Below are 19711 nucleotides of genomic sequence, written 5' to 3' on the forward strand. Positions count from 1 at the left end.
TGGTGTCTGACTGGTGAAGGGTCCTGGAGGAGCGCTGCCAGCACCTGTCTGCCGTGGCTCACGTACCAGGTAAGGGACAGGGTTGCACACCAGCCTTGCTGCCCACCATGGATCAGGTATGAATTTGAGAGGGTTGCTGAACACGATCAAAACTTGCATCATGGCCTGGGCCAGTATTTAAGAGAACCACTCCTCTAAAGGAATAATTCTGTTTGGTTCTCCAAGATAATCTAAAGGCAGAGACACAGACAAAGGCCCATTGTTTTCTCCCGGGCAGCTGTTTATTGCATTGGTGCTAAGGAAGAGATGGGGAGCCCGCCGGCCTGTGGCCTAGGTGCTCAGACTTGGAAGTGGTTCTGCTTGTTCCCTCTGGTTATTTTCTCCTTACTCTCTCCTGTGGGAACTTTGGGCAGACTGCATTTTTCCTCCAAGCAGTTAAGTCTTAGCTTTACCTTCTACTTGGTCCCTGTGCACTGGGGGTTGGGGGGATGGGGTGGGTGGATTGTGAACTCTCTAAGTGCCTGGGAACTCAGAGGAAAAAAGCCTGAGAGCAGCCGGGGAATTCCCTAGCGCCCCTAGGCTGCCTCTCTCATCTAAGGGAACACCTACCTTCTGCATTTCCAGGGCTGTGCTGGGGAAGTGTGTGTTTTGGCCTCTCTGGAGAAGGGCACGTTAGCTTCCCTTGGCCTGTTTACATTAGTTTGGTCCTTTCTGCCTTTGATTACACATGAAGCCTTGGGTGGGGGATTTCCCTGCTTCCGTGGAGTTCACTCCGTCCTTTTGTCTGCCTTCTCAATTTTTCCACCTGGGGAAGAGCTGCCCTTGACTTAACGCCTTGTTTCATAGACTTTGCCTAATGAGTGAATCAGTTCATAATAAGGAAGTAATTCCTCTGACTCCTAAAATTCTCTTTTGCTGTATTCTGTGACAACCTTTTCTCATTTGCCCTTCCCTCCCTTAGTTGTCAGTACCGTCCTCTAAGAAAGGGAGTAATGGTCTTTCATACCCAGAGGCTTGGCTGCTTATTGGAGCTTGCTGAGCTAAAGTGTTGATGCAGTATTTCTTAGTTCTTTGGAATGTCTGTCTTGGCTGCTCAAATAGAATGTCAACCTGTTAAGGCTAGGAGCTCCAGGTTCTTTCCCTTTCTTCCAGCGGGGAGGGTAACCACCAGTGGCTAAATTTGCTGGTGAGATTACTTTATCCTCGCTCCTAGCTTATCCTGCCTATCAAGCATGCCGGGAAAGCCACAGCATCTCTGAGGTAGACCTCCCTCTATGCTAAGATAACGGCTCACAGGACTTCCCTGGTGGTGAAGACTCATGCAGCCACTGCAGGGGGCATAGGTTCAATCCCTGGTCCCTTGGCTGGAGAAGTTCCACATGCCTCACAGCGTGACCAAAATAATAATAATAATGAAAAATAGGATAATAGCTCATAGAAAGAGTCCAACACCTATGTTAGTCAGTCGTGTTTGACTCTTAGCAACCCCATGGACTGTAGCCCGCCAGGCTCCTGTCCATGGAATTCTCCAGGCAAGAATACTGGAGTGGGTTGCCATTCCCTTCTCCAGGGGATCTTCCCAACCCAGAGATCGAAAGCAGGCCTCCTGCATTGCAGGTGGATTCTTTACTGATTGAGCCACCTGGGAAGCCCGTGGCTCACGGAAGTGCTAGAGAAAACCTTTTTGCCCCAGGGGCAGTGGTAGAAAGCCTGAGTCAGGCCTTTTCTTTTATGGAAGCTTCCCTTTTCTTTTTGTTCATTTGCACAGTTGAGGGATCCTACCTGCCCTTTAAAGCCTTTTCTTTGTTAGAGGTTCCTGGAAAGCTCACGTGATGTTTCCTTGGGTAAAAATGTTCCCATTCCACAGCTTTCACACTCTTTGGAGAATTTCTCTTTTGGATAATCAGGTGAATTTCTTTCTTTTTTTTAAACCAGTGGACCTAGTACTGTATAGCGACTTCTTCAGTTCCTCCGGCCTTCCTTCAGCTGCTTGATCTTGGCAGAACCTTGCCTAGGTCCCTTGAGCTCCCTTCCATGATAGGATCATCACTTACCTGTCTGTCCTCTGCTTGAGTTCTGATGTGCCCCCATGTCACTCCCCCAGATTCCTGTCTTTTTGACTCGATATTGTGATACCTTTTCTTTTGACTTCCTTGTGGTCAGTTCTTAGGTGACAGTCTATTTACATTCACGTTTAGAACCCTACTTTTAAATCTCAACATTAAAGAAAAATACTCCGATTCCTTTGCTCCTAGCTTGTCCTCAGCTTAAGAGTGCATTTTCCCTCTTTTGTCACCCATCTGCTGGCATTTGCAGCGGTTTTCTCTTTAGTTTCCTTGTGTTCTGTGCCTACCTCACTCCCACAGCCTTCCCCTCCGGCACAGATCACAGGGGAAATATTTAGTTAGTCTCTGCCAAACATTCTGGCTGTGTTGTTTTGCTTAAGAAGACATGCAGATAAACTGTTTTGATTCTTGGTCTTGGTGCTCGGGGGCAGATGTTCCTCCTATAACAGAGGTATTGTGGTCAGTTGAAAAGAGTGCTGGACTAGACTTTGGAGAATTGGATTCTAATCCCTGCTGCGCTACTAATTTGCGGTACAGACTTGTGCAAGCCACATTTCTATGTCTCAATTTCCTTTTGTCAAAAGGGACTTTATGGTGAAGAAGACACAGAAATCTATGGAGATCGGGACCCAGAGAGTAATCCCAGGGGAGCTAGTAGAGTAGACAGGCTAGAGGCAGAGAGGCAGAGAACCAGGACCATGACTGTCGTTAGTGGAACCAAAAGGAAACTCATGTCCAAACATAGATAAAATTAATATGTCTGGTTACTTTGAAAAAGTATAAACTGTGCTAAAGAAGTGGTGGAAATCCTCTGACAAGGATGACTTCAAGAGATGACTGTCTTGTCCACTGCTGGGCCTGCTGTAGGTGCACACCTGTTTGCTGTCACCCTTGGGACGTGGGAGGTTTGGCCTTCTGCGGGTTCCATTCCAGAATTCTGCCTCCCACCTTCCACCTCCTTCATAAACCCAGAAATATTTGAAACTCAGCCCAGATCTTCACCTGGCTTTGATTTCCCCATGATGTGGAGAATGGGCCTTGGAAGTTGTAGTTTCCAGAAACCTTAAATGTTTGCTAACATGTCCAACTTCTGCATTTGTTGATCACTCCTTCTGTGCATGGCTGTGTTTCAAGTCTTGTGCCCTGAGTTTGGTTCCAGCAAGGAAAGCGAGGGATATTTGGGGGATCCTTTCACCAGGAACTGAGAAATAAAAGTAGACTAAAGAACTGAGAGATACCCCCATGGTGTCGTGAGAGAAAAGTCTTTGAAGAAGAGCAAAGTGGTTTAACATCTGCCTGTATAAAGCATAGCCCTCACACACATACTCAAATAGGCAGAACTGCATTTCCTCCTGATCGTTCCCTTCTGAAATGATTCTGGGGGTTTACTTAGATCTTGCCTAGTTTATGCTTTTTCTTTCTAGTTAAAGATTTGCCTTGGTTTCCTCCAATGCGGATTTGGAAGGCAGTCCCCAAAGTCTTTTGCTGCCCTGTGATCCTTTGTGAGGCATAGTCAGCAGAAACTTTGGTAAAAGAGTGCAGAGGGATGCCTGTCCCTGTGGGGTTAGTGATAAGGACCTGTACTCACTGTCACCACACCCAACTTCTGGAGGCTCTCCCACTGCTGAAAATTGCTAGAGAAAGTAATGGAACCGAGACTAGTTCTGGGGAGAAGAGTTTCATAATTGACTCTGCATACTTTCAACTGGACCTTCTTTGCTATTCTGCAATCCTTTAATTTATCCTAAGTCTCTGTGACATACACCACAGTGCTTTTCTTCCTTCCTCCCTCCCTTCCTTCTTTCTCTCTTTTATTTTGTACTCTGTAAGCTCTGACTCCATTCTTACCCTGCATCAGCAGTGAACATGCCTTCTACTTTACTGGGACTCTTAAAACTAGGTGACATGATACTCTGAGGTAGTTCCTTTTCTTTCAAGAGCCAGGTACCGAAATTCATCCTGCTCCAAGAGAACAGGCGTAAGCATTTCCTGTCGGCGCTGTGGATGTGTTTCTTGTGGATGCCACCATCAGCTGGATGAAAGGATGGTTTGATTCGGGACTCAATAAGAGTTGTGAGCCCACGTCTGGCTATTTGGTACTTTCCCTCATCCCACTTGTTCTATTTATTTATTTTTTTTTAAGTAAGTAAATGTTTATTTTAAAAAAGGTAAATGTCAAATGTTTATTGATTTCTTTTTTTTTAAATGATGAAAGTATAACACATTTACAGGAGACTTGCAAAATGCGGGACAAAATTACGTGTAGTTCCACTATGTATTACAATTATTTTTTTAAGTAGATCAATTAAGATTTTTAGCACTATGAACCAACTCAACATAATTAAGATTTATACGATTTTCACACAACAGCAGATACAAATTCTATTCAAGTTCCCATAGACTGTAAATCTCTAGACACTGGAACATATCCAAGGACATAAAACACGGTGCAAAAATTTCATGGTTTAGGGCTTCCCCTGCTCAGTGGTAAAAGAATCTACCTGCCAGCACAAGAGATGCAGGTTTGATCCCTGGGTCGGGAAGATCCCTGGAGTAGGAAATGGCAACCCACTCCAGTATTCTTGCCTGGAAAATTCCATGGACAGAGGAGCCTGGCAGGCTCTAGTCCCTGGGGGTCACAAAGAGTTGGACACGACTGAGCATGCACACACAAAGGCATTGAAATCATACAGAGTCTGTTCTCCTATCACTGCCATCCCACTTGTTCTTAAACCAAGTTGTTTAGGAAGATGACCCAAGTGGGACCTGTCACGTAATGCCTGACGTGTTCTCCCTCACACTCCAGCCCTGGATAGTAACGAATGCTCTACCTTCTGTGTCTCATGAGTTCTCCCCCAGGTAAGTGTCTATCAAATCCTACTCACATCCTCTTTAACCTTCTTCCTCCCTTCTCATTCTCTTCTACCCACTTTGCTTAGATGTCTCAAGAAATACCCACCTTGTCCCCATCCCTCTTTTGACTGTGGTGTGAACGCTAGCCCCAGGCATAGCTGATGAGCGTGACACCATGAATACTTCACTCCTTCGGGAGTGAAATGATGTGATGTGAAAAACCAGTGCTATCAGTCTTTTCCTTGTTGAGTGCCTTTTGAAATCCTTAAAAATGCCTGTCTTTGAATCCAGGACCACATTTTGGAATATATAAAAATTATTTAATTTTACTTGTCTTATGTTTTATTTTATTGCAAGTATTTGTATTACCCTGGTAATTTTTTTGCTGTCTTTATAGAAACAGTATTTTAGCCATGTTGTTCAGTAATGAGCCTATTTGAACATCGAGCTACCATATCTAGTATTGTTTCTTTAGGAAAATGTCTTCAACTTATAAAGGTGACTGACTGACAGAGGAGTGTTCAGTGCAAAAACAGTCTCACCTTGTGACCCCCGATGGTGGTGTCGCTGTGGAAGGGGCCGACTTCATTCCTGTCACATGGAGAGGAAGAGAAGTGCTTCCCAGGAATGACTGGGGCTCGATCGGGAAAGCTGGGTCCTTCCTTTTGTCTGAGTCTCTGAGTGGAGGTGCTGGAGTGTGCCATGCCTGACTAAGCTCCTCTCTCCCTCCCTCTCCCTCTCCCCCCACCCCCGCCCCCAGCCCACTCTGTGTAACCTCAGGAAATACTTTAGCTTAAAGCCTGAAGACATCCCCCACTTTGAAAGTCATGATCCAATTATGACAGGACCTCATTCTTTCAGCATGTTGTGTAGTGGAGTTAATTGAATTATCTCCTATTTTTCAGTAGGAAATCATACATTCTTGTTGTGATGCTGCGTCACGTCTTAAATGGAAAGCTGCTAGTTTGAAACCATGTCTATTTCCAGTGGGAGCAATCTGCTGCCAATTTATGAAAACTGATGAGGTCTCTGTGCTCTGTGTGTAAACTGTAGCATCTTTTTGTGGAATGAATGATTCAGGAAAAATGGAACAATTTTTTTGAATAAAATTCCAAGCTGCACTAGGTTCCAAGGGCCTGAGAATTTCCTGTTAGAGTAGGAAAGTTTATCCATATGTTTTTGCCTGGGGATAGTATATGTCATGTAGTTCTGAAGAAGTATGTCCGTAGTGGATTACCTCTTTCTTTGTCTTTCTTTCCATGGTGCCCAGAGATGGTTTGAGCTCATCTTTGGTCTCGTCTCTTTGCAAAAAAAATAGCATGTATTTTGATCAAGGTATGGGAGTAAATCCTATGGCCACAGGGCAGGGTGAAACTAATGGTTTGTGTGAAGGGCATACCTTTCACCTTTGTCTCTCTGGTACCAAGCTGTAAGTCACTGAACTAACTAGCTCCAGACGCTTATTGTGCAATTTTGAGGTGAGGATGGGCAAGATCCCAGAGGCTGGGAGGCAGACATGTGGCTACCAGAGTGGTGACGTCAGCTGGTTTACTGGTGCTGAGGAGAAAGGGGGGATTCCAGGTACTCAGCCTCCTTCCTCCTTGTGGGGGTGTCTGCCACCCCCAGTCCTACTGGCAGCCAGCATCTTCCCCTGGGAACAGCCCTTTGTCTAACTCTTGCCTCCAGCTGTCCCATGGGGACCTGAAATTGGAAAGGGTCTCGTAACCTTGGCTGTGGGAACAAAGCTTTGAGGAATGGGCAGACATGTGTGTCTCTGTGTGTCTGTGTGTATTCTGTGTTAATGCTGACAACTGATGAGGGTTTCCAAACTGGGGCTTTTATATGAGAGGAGAAGGGGGGAGTGTTGTCTGGGTTTTGGGGAGTCTGCATTAGGAATTGTGCTTTTCTTAGAAGGGAAAGCAGTTTATGATTTAACCCATTTTTTAAATTAAAATTATTTGATTCTTTTCTTTTGATATATTTAATGTGGATGCTTAGTGTACAAACGGAAATTATGAATAATTTCCTTTCTGTGTTCTGCTCCTTCCTCCAGGCTTGTCCTAGAGCAGAGCCTCACAAAGCCGTAATATGTGACACGTTGGAGACAGAGCTGTAATGTGTGGCAGTTGGAGAAAGCACTTGTGTATGGAAGAGCTTCGTCTTTGCTCAGCCTTGCCTCTGTATGGGCTCCTGGGAACTGTGGTGGGGCTCCTTGGGAAGCCCACACCTCACAGCAGGAATGTAAAAAGCTTTGTAGCCTCCGGAGCATGACAAAGAGAACCAGAGCTGGGAGGCATTGGAACCTACAGAGCCCATCTGCTTACAAGCTTTGTTTTCAGATGTTGGGGACCTGCTTTAGTTCACCCTCCTTCCCCAAGATGTGGAAAAGAATGAAGCCTCTGCATGGAAGGCAGGTGGTAAAGCCACCAGCAAAAGCTTATCCTAAGTGGTTCAGACATTCCCCATCCTAGGCCTGCCTTGGGTTTCTTTGAGGCTATCAGTAGCTTCAGGTTTCTCTAAGACTTTTGCTCACATTCAGCAGAGCCACTGCTTACTGGAAGCCATCTGGGGCCAGCCCAGGCTTGTTCTGTCCAGGTGTCTTCCCACCATGGTGCTTTTCTCTCCTTTTGGGCCCTCAGATGCGAGGACCATCAGGCTCTCTGAGCTGGTAAAGTCCTTCTTCCGAGAGCCTCGTTCCTCCCCTCTGGACCCAGGAAACTGTGGGAAGCTCTTGGTTTCCTCCTCTGCTGGGCACTTCTGGGAAGCTGTCTGCATTCCTTTCTGCCCAGCTCTCTGCCTCTGGGGCTCTGTGGGGTGCGGTCGCATCGTGCCTCTGTAATGCAGAATGCTAGGGCAGTTCCATGGATACCAGCCCTTGGAGATAACCAGGAGCTTAAATGTGGATTTGCCCTTTCTTGCAATCCTGGGACCAGGAGTTAGTTTTCCATGGGATGTGGTGTGGTATTGATTCTCCTTAAAACCTTCTCTGACTTGCTTCCCTGTCTCCTTGCCACTCTGGAAGGAAGTGGGTGAGGAGGGAGATAAGGGCTCAGTTTCTTGTGATCTCTCTTTGGCTCTGGGGATGGATGCAGCCGTTTGTAAAGAAGGAACTTAGAGACAGAGGAGATCACCTGTCCTCTGGGTGTCTTTCTAGTCTGGCTGTGTTGACACTCTGGGTAGTGACAACACATGTTAGCATCCCCTGGCAGGGATGGCCAGGCAGAGTTCCCACCTCCAGTTTGCTGGCTCCCTGAGGATGTTTGCAGTCCTCAGTGGCATGGCCTGTGGAGGTGTCTATGCCCTGCCAGGTTTCAGAACCTTCCCATGACTGTCCTGCCTCTCTGGGGCTTGAGAACAGATGGGGCTTAATTAGAAGCAGACCTCCCTCAAGGGCCCAAATCTGAAATGTATATTACAAAAATCACTGCTAGTTTTGGCTCTTCTTCCTTCTGCATTTCTCTCTTGCCTTTCCATTCCCACTGTCAGGGATTGTAAGCAGCTGCTGCTATCATATGGGCTAATCAAGATGGATCAGGGTTAAGAATGGAGCTAAATATAACTAAATATTACAGAGCATACTGCTTTGATGTGCTCAGACTTGTCCTCAGGGAAGGAGGTTGATTTGAACCTGTGATAGAGAGAGCCTTTCTACCCCAAGCAGAATAGGTGAAAGTTGGGAGGAAAAGGTGGGAAGGTACTTTTGAAGTTGGGAGAGTATTGGTTTCACCTCTTCCCTTCTCCCCTTCCCCCACCATTTCCTGTGAATGGTCAAGAGCAAAAGATCTTGCTTTTCGGCCTCCAGTCAGTCAATAGTACTAGCTAAAAATTTCAGTTTAACCAATACTGCGATTCAAATATTATATGAAGCTTTTTTCCCCCTCAATGAGGGAATTTAATAATGGGAGACACAAGTTTTGTTAAGCAAATAGAAAATGTGGAGGTCTTAACTGTGCTTGGTTACTAACTATGAATGTGTTTAGAGTTCAGAAATAGAAGGCTGTCTTAAAACTAGAGGAAAACTTTCTTGGAAGAGGCAGGATCTTTTCTGATTTTTGAAAGTTGGATGGACTTCATATAAGCCTAGGAGAGCTGGGGAGTGTTCTGGTTGTGAGAACAGTAAGAACATAGAGAGAGTGTGAGTTTCCAGGGTCCCTGTGATGATTGGCCTCAGGAGTGGTGGGTCTGGATTCTGCAAGTTCTGCCTTGGTGCTCAGGAGATGAGAAATGAAGCAGTGAAAGTGGAATTTTGTGAAAAGAACTCTTATAGAAGAGAGTAGGCCTTTGACTGTGTGGATCACAACAAACTGTGGAAAATTCTTAAAGAGATGGGACTACCAGACCACCTGACCTGCCTCTTGAGAAATCTGTATGCAGGTCAGGAAGTTAGAACTGGACATGGAACAACAGACTGGTTCCAAATAGAAAAAGGAGTACATCGAGGCTGTATATTGTCACCCTGCTTATTTAACTTACATGCAGAGTACAACATGAGAAACGCTGGGCTGGAAGAAGCACAAGCTAGAATCAAGATTGCCGGGAGAAATATCAATAACCTCAGATATGCAGATGACACCACCCTTATGGCAGAAATGAAGAGGAACTAAAGTCTCTTGATGAAAGTGAAAGAGGAGAGTGAAAAAGTTGGCTCAACATTCAGAAAACTAAGATCATGGCATCTGGTCCCATCACTTCATGGCAAATAGATGGGGAGACAGTGGAAACAGTGGCTGACTTTATTTTTCTGGGCTCCAAAATCACTGCAGATGGTGATTGCAGCCATGAAGTTAAAAGATGCTTGCTCCTTGGAAGGAAAGTTATGACCAACCTAGACAGCATATTAAAAAGCAGAGACATTCCTTTGCCAGCAAAGGTTCATCTAGTCAAGGCTATGATTTTTCCGGGGGTCATGTATGGATGTGAGAGTTGGACTATAAAGAAAGCTGAGCACCAAAGAATTGATGCTTTTGAACTGTGGTGTTGGAGAAGACTCTTGAGAGCCCCTTGGACTGCAAGGAGATCCAACCAGTCCATCCTAAAGGAGATCATCCTGGGTGTTCATTGAAAGGACTGCTGCTGAAGCTAAAACTCTAATACTTTGGCCACCTGATGTGAAGAGCTGACTCATTTGAAAAGACCCTGATGCTGGGAAAGATTGAGGGCAGGAAGAGAAGGGGATGACAGAGGATGAGATGGTTGGATGGCATCACCGACTCAATGGACATGGATTTGGGTGGACTCCAGGAGTTGGTGATGGACAGGGAGGCCTGGTGTGCTGTGGTTCATGGGGTCGCAAAGAGTCAGACGTGACTGAGCGACTGAACTGAACTGAACTGAGGCTAAGATTGGAGAGAACAGATTGGCCGTAAGGAAACCCACCAAAGAGATATGGGTCACCTGTGACTGGAATAGAGAGGAAGGGGGTGAATCCTAGAGAAGATGCAAAAGTAGAATAAGTAGGACCTGGACATAGAATAGTAAGAGTGAAGTTGAGGGGTAAGACAGAGGATGCCAACATTTCTGCCCTGTGAGAGTTGACCATTACGATGCTTTGTGTTTATGAAGTGCTTTCAAAGCACTATTTTTTTTTTTTTCCATTCAGTAAGTATCTCAGAGTTGTCTGGGCTCTTAGAGTTCATCTAAAAACTGGTTTAATTTTCCAGATGGGGAGATTAGGATCAAGAAAGGAGTGGGTACTATTCCCACACAACTATTTAATGTTGAGCAGGACCTCCCATCTTGGCCTTCTATCTCCTAGGGGAATTTTGAGACAAGAGAAACATGGAGGAAGGAGTGTGGGGTCAGAGAAAAGTCCTGTCTTGTTGGGTGACTTTAAGTGATTACCAGTCTCACTGAGCAAAATGAGGCTTAATTCAAGAAGATTCAGACTGAATCAGTGGTTCTACTAGTAGAATTCTTTTTGAGAATTACTAGGTAAGGGAGACGGATTCCTTTGGTCCTCCTAGGCTGAGATTCCTGAGAGTATACAAAAGTAATATATTTGAGAAGTATTGAATTGGGTTTCCTCAGAGGCAATGGCTGGTTTCCAGTGTGGTGCCTTTCTAAGGGAATTTCTAGAGTAATTTGATTCCACCTGATTTTCACCTTATGTGCTGACCCCAGAACCTAACCACCAAGGAGGACACACTCTGTTGTTAGTAGGCTGTGGCCAATATTTGATCTTAGTATTTGCAGAGTCATTACACTTAAGGCTGTTTGTGTCTTCCATGTCGTCCCCTCACCTCCTCTTAAAATACACACACACATACACACACACACAGACTTCTTCTTCCATCCCCCTTTTTCTTTCTCCTTCCTTTCATTTTTGATTGTCTCCTTCACTGTTTTTCTTGTCTCATTCACCTTCCTCCATTTTTGTTGTCTCCACTCTTGGCTGCCATGTTGTCTAAATAGCCCCCTGTGTTGGAGCAGCTTCCTCAGTTAAACTGAGACATGACTACAGCAAAGCATCCTGGGATATTCATTTTGTCTGTATTCCCTGATGTGGCGGCTGGTGCTCAGGGATGAAGCCAGAATCTGGGAGTCACTCGGGACTCTCCTTCACTTCCACAGTCAGTCACCCCTAAGTTTTCACTTTCTATTTAAAGAGCTCTTGCTCTCCCTTCCTATGTTCATTCTCACTGCCCCACACAGCAGGAGACAGAGCACAAAGAGAGAGGGAGATCATGGTTGAAAAAAGAAAAACAGAATTGAGGGGCACCTTCATTGTCCTCAAAAAGGTTTTGTAAACCCTTAAAGCCCAATGTAGAGTCTCCGTCTCACAGCCCTCACAGCTGTCTCTGGGTCTCTGACCCTCAGTGATTGGCTGGTGGCTCTGTTTCTGCTGGCTTGTATGGAGAAATCCCAAGTCTGAAGAGGAACACTGACTTAATAAGCAGTGGTTACTCTCTTGGAAGGGGCTTCCCTGATAGCTCAGTTGGTAAAGAATCCGCTTGCAACACAGGAGACCCCGGTTCGATTCCTGGCTTGGGAAGATCCGCTGGGGAAGGGATAGGCTACCCATTCCAAGTATTCTTGGGCTTCCCTGGTGGCTCTGCTGGTAAAGAATCCACCTGCAATGCGGGACACCTGTGTTTGATCCCTGGTTTGAGGAGAATTCCAGGGACTGTATAGTCCATGGGTTCGCAAAGAGTCAGACACGACTAAGCAACTTTCACTTCGCTTTCACTCTCTTGGAAGCACATGGACGCAGCCATGCCTCATTTTCTTGGTGGATTTCCCCTAAGTAGACTTCCCCTCCTCACTCCTGTGGACCTTTTCCTTGGAGGAGGTGTGTCGATGCGTTATTGACTGCAGATGTTATCTGCATCGATGAGAAGTGGCGCAGTCTGTCATCACCTTGAGGATGCTCTCGTGGTTGACTTCCTTTGCTTGCTAGGGTTTGAGGAGAGCCAGCATCTCCCAGTTACAGCTTCAGGAGTCCCACAGCTTGTGAGAAAGTCTCCTGCTGGCATCTGCTATGCTGGGAACAGTAATCCCTGACCTTTTGTGTGTTTTTGTTTTTTTGTTTTGTTTTTGTGTTTTACTCTGCCCTCCTCTCCCTAACAATGCTGTCATGAGCAGTGTTAGCTAACCCTTTATACAAGGGGTATAGGCAATCAGATTCACCCACGTAAGGAAAATAGGCTTTCTGAATTTTTTTCTTTCCTTCACAGGCTGAGTGATACTCAAATATGTTCTTTGACATCCTGGCGAGTAATACTCAGGAATTCCCCAAAGATTTGCTATTCTCATACTTCCAAACAAGCTTTCTCTTGTTTCTGTCCTTCAGGATCTTAAACTGCACTCTCCTCTCCCTCCATATTCCTCTGTTTTTCCTCTCATCATCTCACCCATCTTCCCTTTCTTGAAACCTGGGTCTGACTTTTTTCCCTATTGTGTAGGTTTCTCTATGTTGATCTCTAAGTCAATGAACATTTATAAGCACCTCTTTTTATACAAAAGGCAAGCTAGTTCTACCTATTTTATATAAAAAAATGGGATATACCTAGTGCACGTATCATTAAGGAAAGAGCTAATCATTGCATAAATTAGAAACTTCTAGGTTCCTATACTTGGGGCAGAAGAGAAGGAAGGGTCCTTCTACTATAGGACATTGAAGTTTATTTAGTATGATACTCATCCATGGACCAGGGCCACCATCCATGTTTCTAGGATAAGAACTGAATTTTGAGGGGCCTCTGCTCTTCTCTTCTCCTCATTCTTCTTCAGTCCTTGGAAGCATGACGCTGGTATGTGTATATCCCAGCAGTGCCTGATGGAGCTGAGTTGCTGCAGTCCTACTGTCTAATGTTTCAGTTACAATAGTTAGACCTGAGTCCTTGCTCACAACAGCTTAGTATGGCAGGTTAAAGATTCACGAAAATTCACACTGATAGTTAAAAATATCACTTTGTAATTTTGATCATGGTGAACCTTGGTTTGGGGGAAATAATGGGTAAAAATTGGATTCCTGAGTTTCTCTGTGTCCTCACTAGAGCCTGCATGGTCAGAGACCCAGATGAGAGGATCTGATATGAGTCGTGAAAGGGCCAAAGGGCAGATGAGATAGGCCTCAGCTATCTTTTCTTTCTGTGAGTTTTTTAAATCTCATCTTGCCACTAGTTCCTAGGGATGACTCCATGAGAATAAGTCATGGCATAGTTTTGTATCTTCCTGTAGGAGGATTTAACAGCTTCATGAACCAGAATGTTTTCTTATTTTTCAATTTAAGAGGCTCCAGAGACTTGATTTTCTTTGTTCCCTTCAGCCTAATTGCCTGTGATATTGTTAGGACTCCATTTACCCCAGGTCTGCAAATATAGGGCTTCCCAGGTGGCTCAGAGGTAAAGAATCTGCCTGCCAATGTAGGAGCTGCAGAATCCCAGAGTTTGGAAGATCCCCTGGGGAAGGGAATGGCAACCCATTCCAGTATTCTTGCCTGTAACATCCCATGGACAGAGGAGCCTGGTGGGCTATAGTCCATGAGGTCGCAAAGAGTCAGACACGACTGAGCAATTGAGCATGAAAGCATGCACTGCAAATATAGTGTGTGTCCCCTGGATACACTACTTTCTAACCAGAATGAAGCAAACTAAGACATGGACCTCGTTTGACGTGGGGCTTTGTATTCCAGTCAGTAAACTCAAAATCACATTGACTCATTAGTTAACTCATACTGAACCATTCCTCAAGTGTCTTTCACTTATACCATTTTCATCCTCTTGTCATGCAGGGTTTTTTTAATATAAATTTGTGTAAACATATCTTTTGTCCTTTCAATATTTCATCTTGTCATACTTAACCTATAGTTCTAAGTTTGTGGAGGCCTTTTTAAAAAATAATTACCTCTACTATATTAATTTTCTCTCCCAATTAATTTGTTATATGCATTTTTTATTATTGTGCATCATCTGTGTCATTTATAAAAAAGAGTGACCAAGAGAGCATCTAGAACAGATGGGAATGTCCAGACTTCTAGGAGTTCCAGAACACTCCTTCTTCGTTGATATTGATCCATCTTGCACATCCATTTGGACCCAGCTCTTCTGAGTTACCAGATTAAGCTGCTGCCAGTGCCCATCTGTTTTATCCACCACATCAAGAGGGATTTTTCTGAAGTTCAAATGAATTGTGTCCCAGCATTCTTCCATATGTGTGTGCATATGTATGTGTTTATTTATATGATGCATAATATATACCATAAACAAATATTTATCACATAAGTATGTGTGCATATTATTTTTTAAACTCCCAGACTATTTTTTATAGAGGACTTGCTTTCTATTGCTGAGGGTTTTCCATACATTATCTCTGTTATTCTCTATTATAAAGTGAAGTGAAAGTCACTCAGTCCTGTCTGACTCTTTTCGACCCCATGAACTGTAGCCTGCCAGGCTCCTCTGTCCATGGAATTCTGCAGGCCAGAATACTGGAGTGGGTAGCCATTCCTTTCTCTAGGGGATCTTCCCAACCCATGGACTGAACCCAGGTCTCCCGCACTGCAGGCAGATTCTTTACTGTCTGAGCCACCAGGGAAGCCTAAGGATACTGGAGTGGGTAGCCTATCCCTTCTCTAGCAGATCTTCCTGACCCATGGATGGAACCCGGGTCTCCTGCATTGCAGGCGGATTCTTTACCATCTGAGCCTCCAGGCTTATAATTCTATGTTAACTCTACTTAGATAAAAGTAATACTTTTTTTTTTAGCATGGCCTTACTTGATCCCCAGTGATCAGTGCTTCCTTCTCTATGTCCTTGTTACTTTTCATGTTTCACATACTTTGTTCTGGAGTTTTGCATATGATATTGCCTATTTATTAAATACTTATTAAGCATTTGCTGTGTGCAAAGAAAACACTGTATTATAGCCTGTTGGAAATTCAAAGATGAATAAGAAATGGCCCCTTTGCTCAGAAGAGCTTATATGTGACTAAAAATATGAAAGAATAAACAATGGCTTAGTGGGGGGGCGGGGGGGAGGGAAAGCAAAAGAACATACTAAAAAAGAGTCCTGTGTGTGAATGGAACACTGAAACCAGCCCACCTACAAAGTTCAAAATGGAAATCTTTAGAAGCCAGGTTCTAACATGTTACAACCTGTTTACAAAAATGGAAGGTATCCATTTGAGTGACAGTTTTAAATCCTAGCCCAACACTTTGAGGAATGTCTTCTTGAATTTGAGGGTGAGGAGAGGCAGACCTGAAGAGAGGGTCCACTTTTGCAATCTTTTATTTTAAAAATATTATTAAAAATATAGAGTACATATTTTTATATGTACAGTTTAAATGTGAATATTCATATATTTACCACCCAGCTTAATAAAGAAAACATTACTGTTAGCTTTGAAATCTCCTATGTGCCATTTCCAGTAGTTATACTGGAGTATGACTTATACTTAGGAGTATATGTACCTAAAGAAACAAAAGACCTATACATAGAAAACTATAAAAAACTGATGAAAGAAATCAAAGAGGACACAAACAGATGGAGAAACATACCGTGTTCATGGATTGGAAGAATCAATATTGTCAAAATGGCTATACTACCCAAAGCAATCTATAGATTCAATGCAATCCCTATTAAGCTACCAACGGTATTTTTCACAGAACTAGAACAAATAATTTCACAATTTGTATGGAAATACAAAAAACCTCGAATAGCCAAAGTAATCTTGAGAAAGAAGAATGGAACTGGAGGAATCAACCTGCCTGACTTCAGACTCTACTACAAAGCCACAGTCATCAAGACAGTATGGTACTTGGCACAAAGACAGAAATATAGATCAATGGAACAGAATAGAAAGCCCAGAGATAAATCCATGAACCTATGGACACCTTATCTTCGACAAAGGAGGCAAGGATATACAGTGGAAAAAGGACAACCTCTTTAACAAGTGGTGCTGGGAAAACTGGTCAACCACTTGTAAAAGAATGAAACTAGAACACTTTCTAACACCATACACAAAAATAAACTCAAAATGGATTAAAGATCTAAATGTAAGACCAGAAACTATAAAACTCCTAGAGGAGAACATAGGCAAAACACTCTCCGACATAAATCACAGCAGGATCCTCTATGACCCACCTCCCAGAATATTGGAAATAAAAGCAAAAATAAACAAATGGGACCTAATGAAACTTAAAAGCTTTTGCACTACAAAGGAAACTATAAGCAAGGTGAAAAGACAGCCCTCAGATTGGGAGAAAATAATAGCAAATGAAGAAACAGACAAAGGATTAATCTCAAAAATATACAAGCAACTCCTGCAGCTCAATTCCAGAAAAATAAATGACCCAATCAAAAAATGGGCCAAAGAACTAAACAGACATTTCTCCAAAGAAGACATACAGATGGCTAACAAACACATGAAAAGATGCTCAACATCACTCATTATCAGAGAAATGCAAATCAAAACCACAATGAGGTACCATTACACGCCAGTCAGGATGGCTGCTATCCAAAAGTCTACAAGCAATAAATGCTGGAGAGGGTGTGGAGAAAAGGGAACCCTCTTACACTGTTGGTGGGAATGCAAACTAGTACAGCCGCTATGGAGAACAGTGTGGAGATTTCTTAAAAAACTGGAAATAGAACTGCCATATGACCCAGCAATCCTACTCCTGGGCATACACACCGAGGAAACCAGATCTGAAAGAGACACGTGCACCCCAATGTTCATCGCAGCACTGTTTATAATAGCCAGGACATGGAAGCAACCTAGATGCCCATCAGCAGACGAATGGATAAGGAAGCTGTGGTACATATACACCATGGAATATTACTCAGCCATTAAAAAGAATTCATTTGAATCAGTTCTAATGAGATGGATGAAACTGGAGCCCGTTATACAGAGTGAAGTAAGCCAGAAAGATAAAGAACATTACAGCATACTAACACATATATATGGGATTTACAAAGATGGTAATGATACCCTACATGCAAAACAGAAAAAGAGACACAGATGTACAGAACAGACTTTTGGACTCTGTGGGAGAAGGCGAGGGTGGGATGTTTCGAGAGAACAGCATCGAAACATGTATATTATCTATAATGAAACAGATCACCAGCCCAGGTTGGATGCATGAGACAAGTGCTTGGGCCTGGTGCACTGGGAAGACCCAGAGGGAGCAGGTAGAGAGGGAGGTGGGAGGGGGGATCGGGATGGGGAATACTTGTAAATCCATGGCTGATTCATGTCAATGTATGACAAAACCCACTACAATATTGTAAAGTAATTAGCCTCCAACTAATAAAAATAAATGAAAAAAATTATTAAAAATATAGAGTACAATAATTTTTATATGTATGGTTTAAATGTGAATATTCATGTATTTACCACCCAGCTTAATAAAGAAAACATTACTGTTAGCTTTGAAATCTCCTATGTGCCCTTTCCAGTAGTTGCATTAATTTTAGAAAATAAATTTTTGTGTTAAATTATAGAATAGTTAACAGTGTGGAGTGTTTAGAACTTTGCTGTTGGTGTTTAGTCACTAAGTCATGTCTGACTCTTTTGGGACCCCATAGACTGTAGCCCACTAGGCTCCTCTGTCCATGGCATTTCCCAGGCAAGAATATTAGAGTGGGTTGCCATTTCCTTCTCCAGGGGTTCTTCCAGACCCAGGGATCAAACCTGCATCTTCTGCATTGGCAGGCTATTCTTTACTAGTGAGCCACAAGGGAAGCCCATTTTTAGAAGTTCATAAGAAGGAAAAAATTGCTAACGTGATTGTTGTTTTGGCATAATTTCCTTTTTTACTTGTATATGTTTTTACATTTTAATGTAGTTATAGCTTTGTCATGCATTATTAGCATTATCTGATACTGTTAAAGTCCTCACAGTCACTTTTTAAATAAGTAATACATGTATATATTGTAAATTCAAAAGGTACAAAAAAGTATACAGTGAAAAGCAAATTTTCCTCCTACCTTCTTTGCTCTTTTCTTTCCCTCGAGCTGCTCACTTTTTATAGTTTTGTGGATTATAGTCTTTCTTTTAATGGCTGCACAACTGTCTATCTAGTGCAATGTTTTTCAGACTTCAGGTTATAATTGGTGAAGTGCAAAATTAATTTAGTGGGGCTCCACAAGCCTTGCTTGTTTTTTTAATGAAATAGATTAGGATAGAAAACAACAGAGGGAAAAAAAAGAAAACAACAGAGAGCCTCACACACAGTAAAGATAAATGTTGTTTGAAGAAATCTTTTTGGTTCAGATTTGTACACGTACACATGTGTGCACACACTTTCATACATGCACATACTGTATTACTACGTAAAATGTAATTTTTTTTTACTATGGGTCATGGTCAAAAATGAAGCATGGCCACCTGATGTGGTGAGCCAACTCACTGGAAAAGACCGTGATGCTGGGAAAAATTGAGGGCAGGAGAAGACATGGGCAGCAGAGAATGAGATGGTTAGATGGCATCATTGAATCAACAGACATGAGTTTGAGCAAACTCCAGGAAATAGTGAAGAGCAGGGAAGCCTGGTGTGCTGCAGTCCATGGGGTCGCAGAGTTGGATACAACTTAGCCACTGAACAGCAACAAATGGTCAAAAAACATTTGAAATTTACCAATCTAGTAATGGCTGATGTGGAATTTGTTTCTTATTTTCATTGTTATATATAATTTGGGAACATGCATTTTTTTTCTCATAGTTTGAAATTTTTTTTAAGACAACTTGGCAGAAGTGAGGCCACTGAGTCAAAGGATATGAAGATTTTAATTGATCTAGCCAAAATGTTTTCCAAAAACTGTATCCCATTTACTATTTAATAAATGCCTTTTGTACTTGGTTCAGGATAAGATATTTTTATTTCAGTGCAGATATTTTTTTCTGTGCAGCACATATGTGATATATGTATTTTTTTTTTTAACAAAAATGGGATAGTTACTTTTAATCTAAGTAATATAAACTGAATGCTTCCCAGTTTTACTAAATATTCTTCTACAGCCTTGAGTTTTATTCTGGGGCAGCCTTCCTTGGATGTAGGTGTAAAGAGTGACCACTCTTGCTTCTCAGACTTGAGTCATTCTTAACCATCTTTGTGATTTGTACCATATATACTTTCATTTATTTACCTTTAAATTGACTTTTAAAAAACTTTTTGTTTTAAAATAATTTTAGATTTGCAGAAAAGCTGCAAAGATAATACAAGTTCCCTAACTTAACATAGCTCTGGTACAATTATCAACTAAGAAATTAACATTGCTATAATGTAAACTATAGTCTTAATTTGGATTTCATTAGTCTTTCCCATTAAGGTCCTTTTTCTGTTCCACGGTAG

The 19711-nt window shown here is 42.8% G+C and overlaps 1 protein-coding gene across 5 annotated transcripts in view; it reads left to right on the top strand.

Moving 5' to 3' along the window:
• The window catches only part of DENND2B (DENN domain containing 2B), a 163708-nt gene that overhangs the window by 17176 nt on the left and 126821 nt on the right, over positions 1-19711 (top strand). Inside the window, exon 1 of one of the 5 annotated variants that reach the window (XM_043482313.1) lies at positions 13751-13762. The exons of the other annotated variants lie outside the window; for them this stretch is intronic. The gene's annotated coding sequence lies outside the window, so the exon portion shown is untranslated. Of the gene's footprint in view, positions 1-13750; positions 13763-19711 lie in introns of those variants that run through there. 5 annotated transcript variants of the gene reach the window in all.

Source organism: Cervus canadensis, chromosome 11, assembly GCF_019320065.1.
Source record: "Cervus canadensis isolate Bull #8, Minnesota chromosome 11, ASM1932006v1, whole genome shotgun sequence".
NCBI classification, from domain to species: Eukaryota; Metazoa; Chordata; class Mammalia; order Artiodactyla; family Cervidae; genus Cervus; species Cervus canadensis.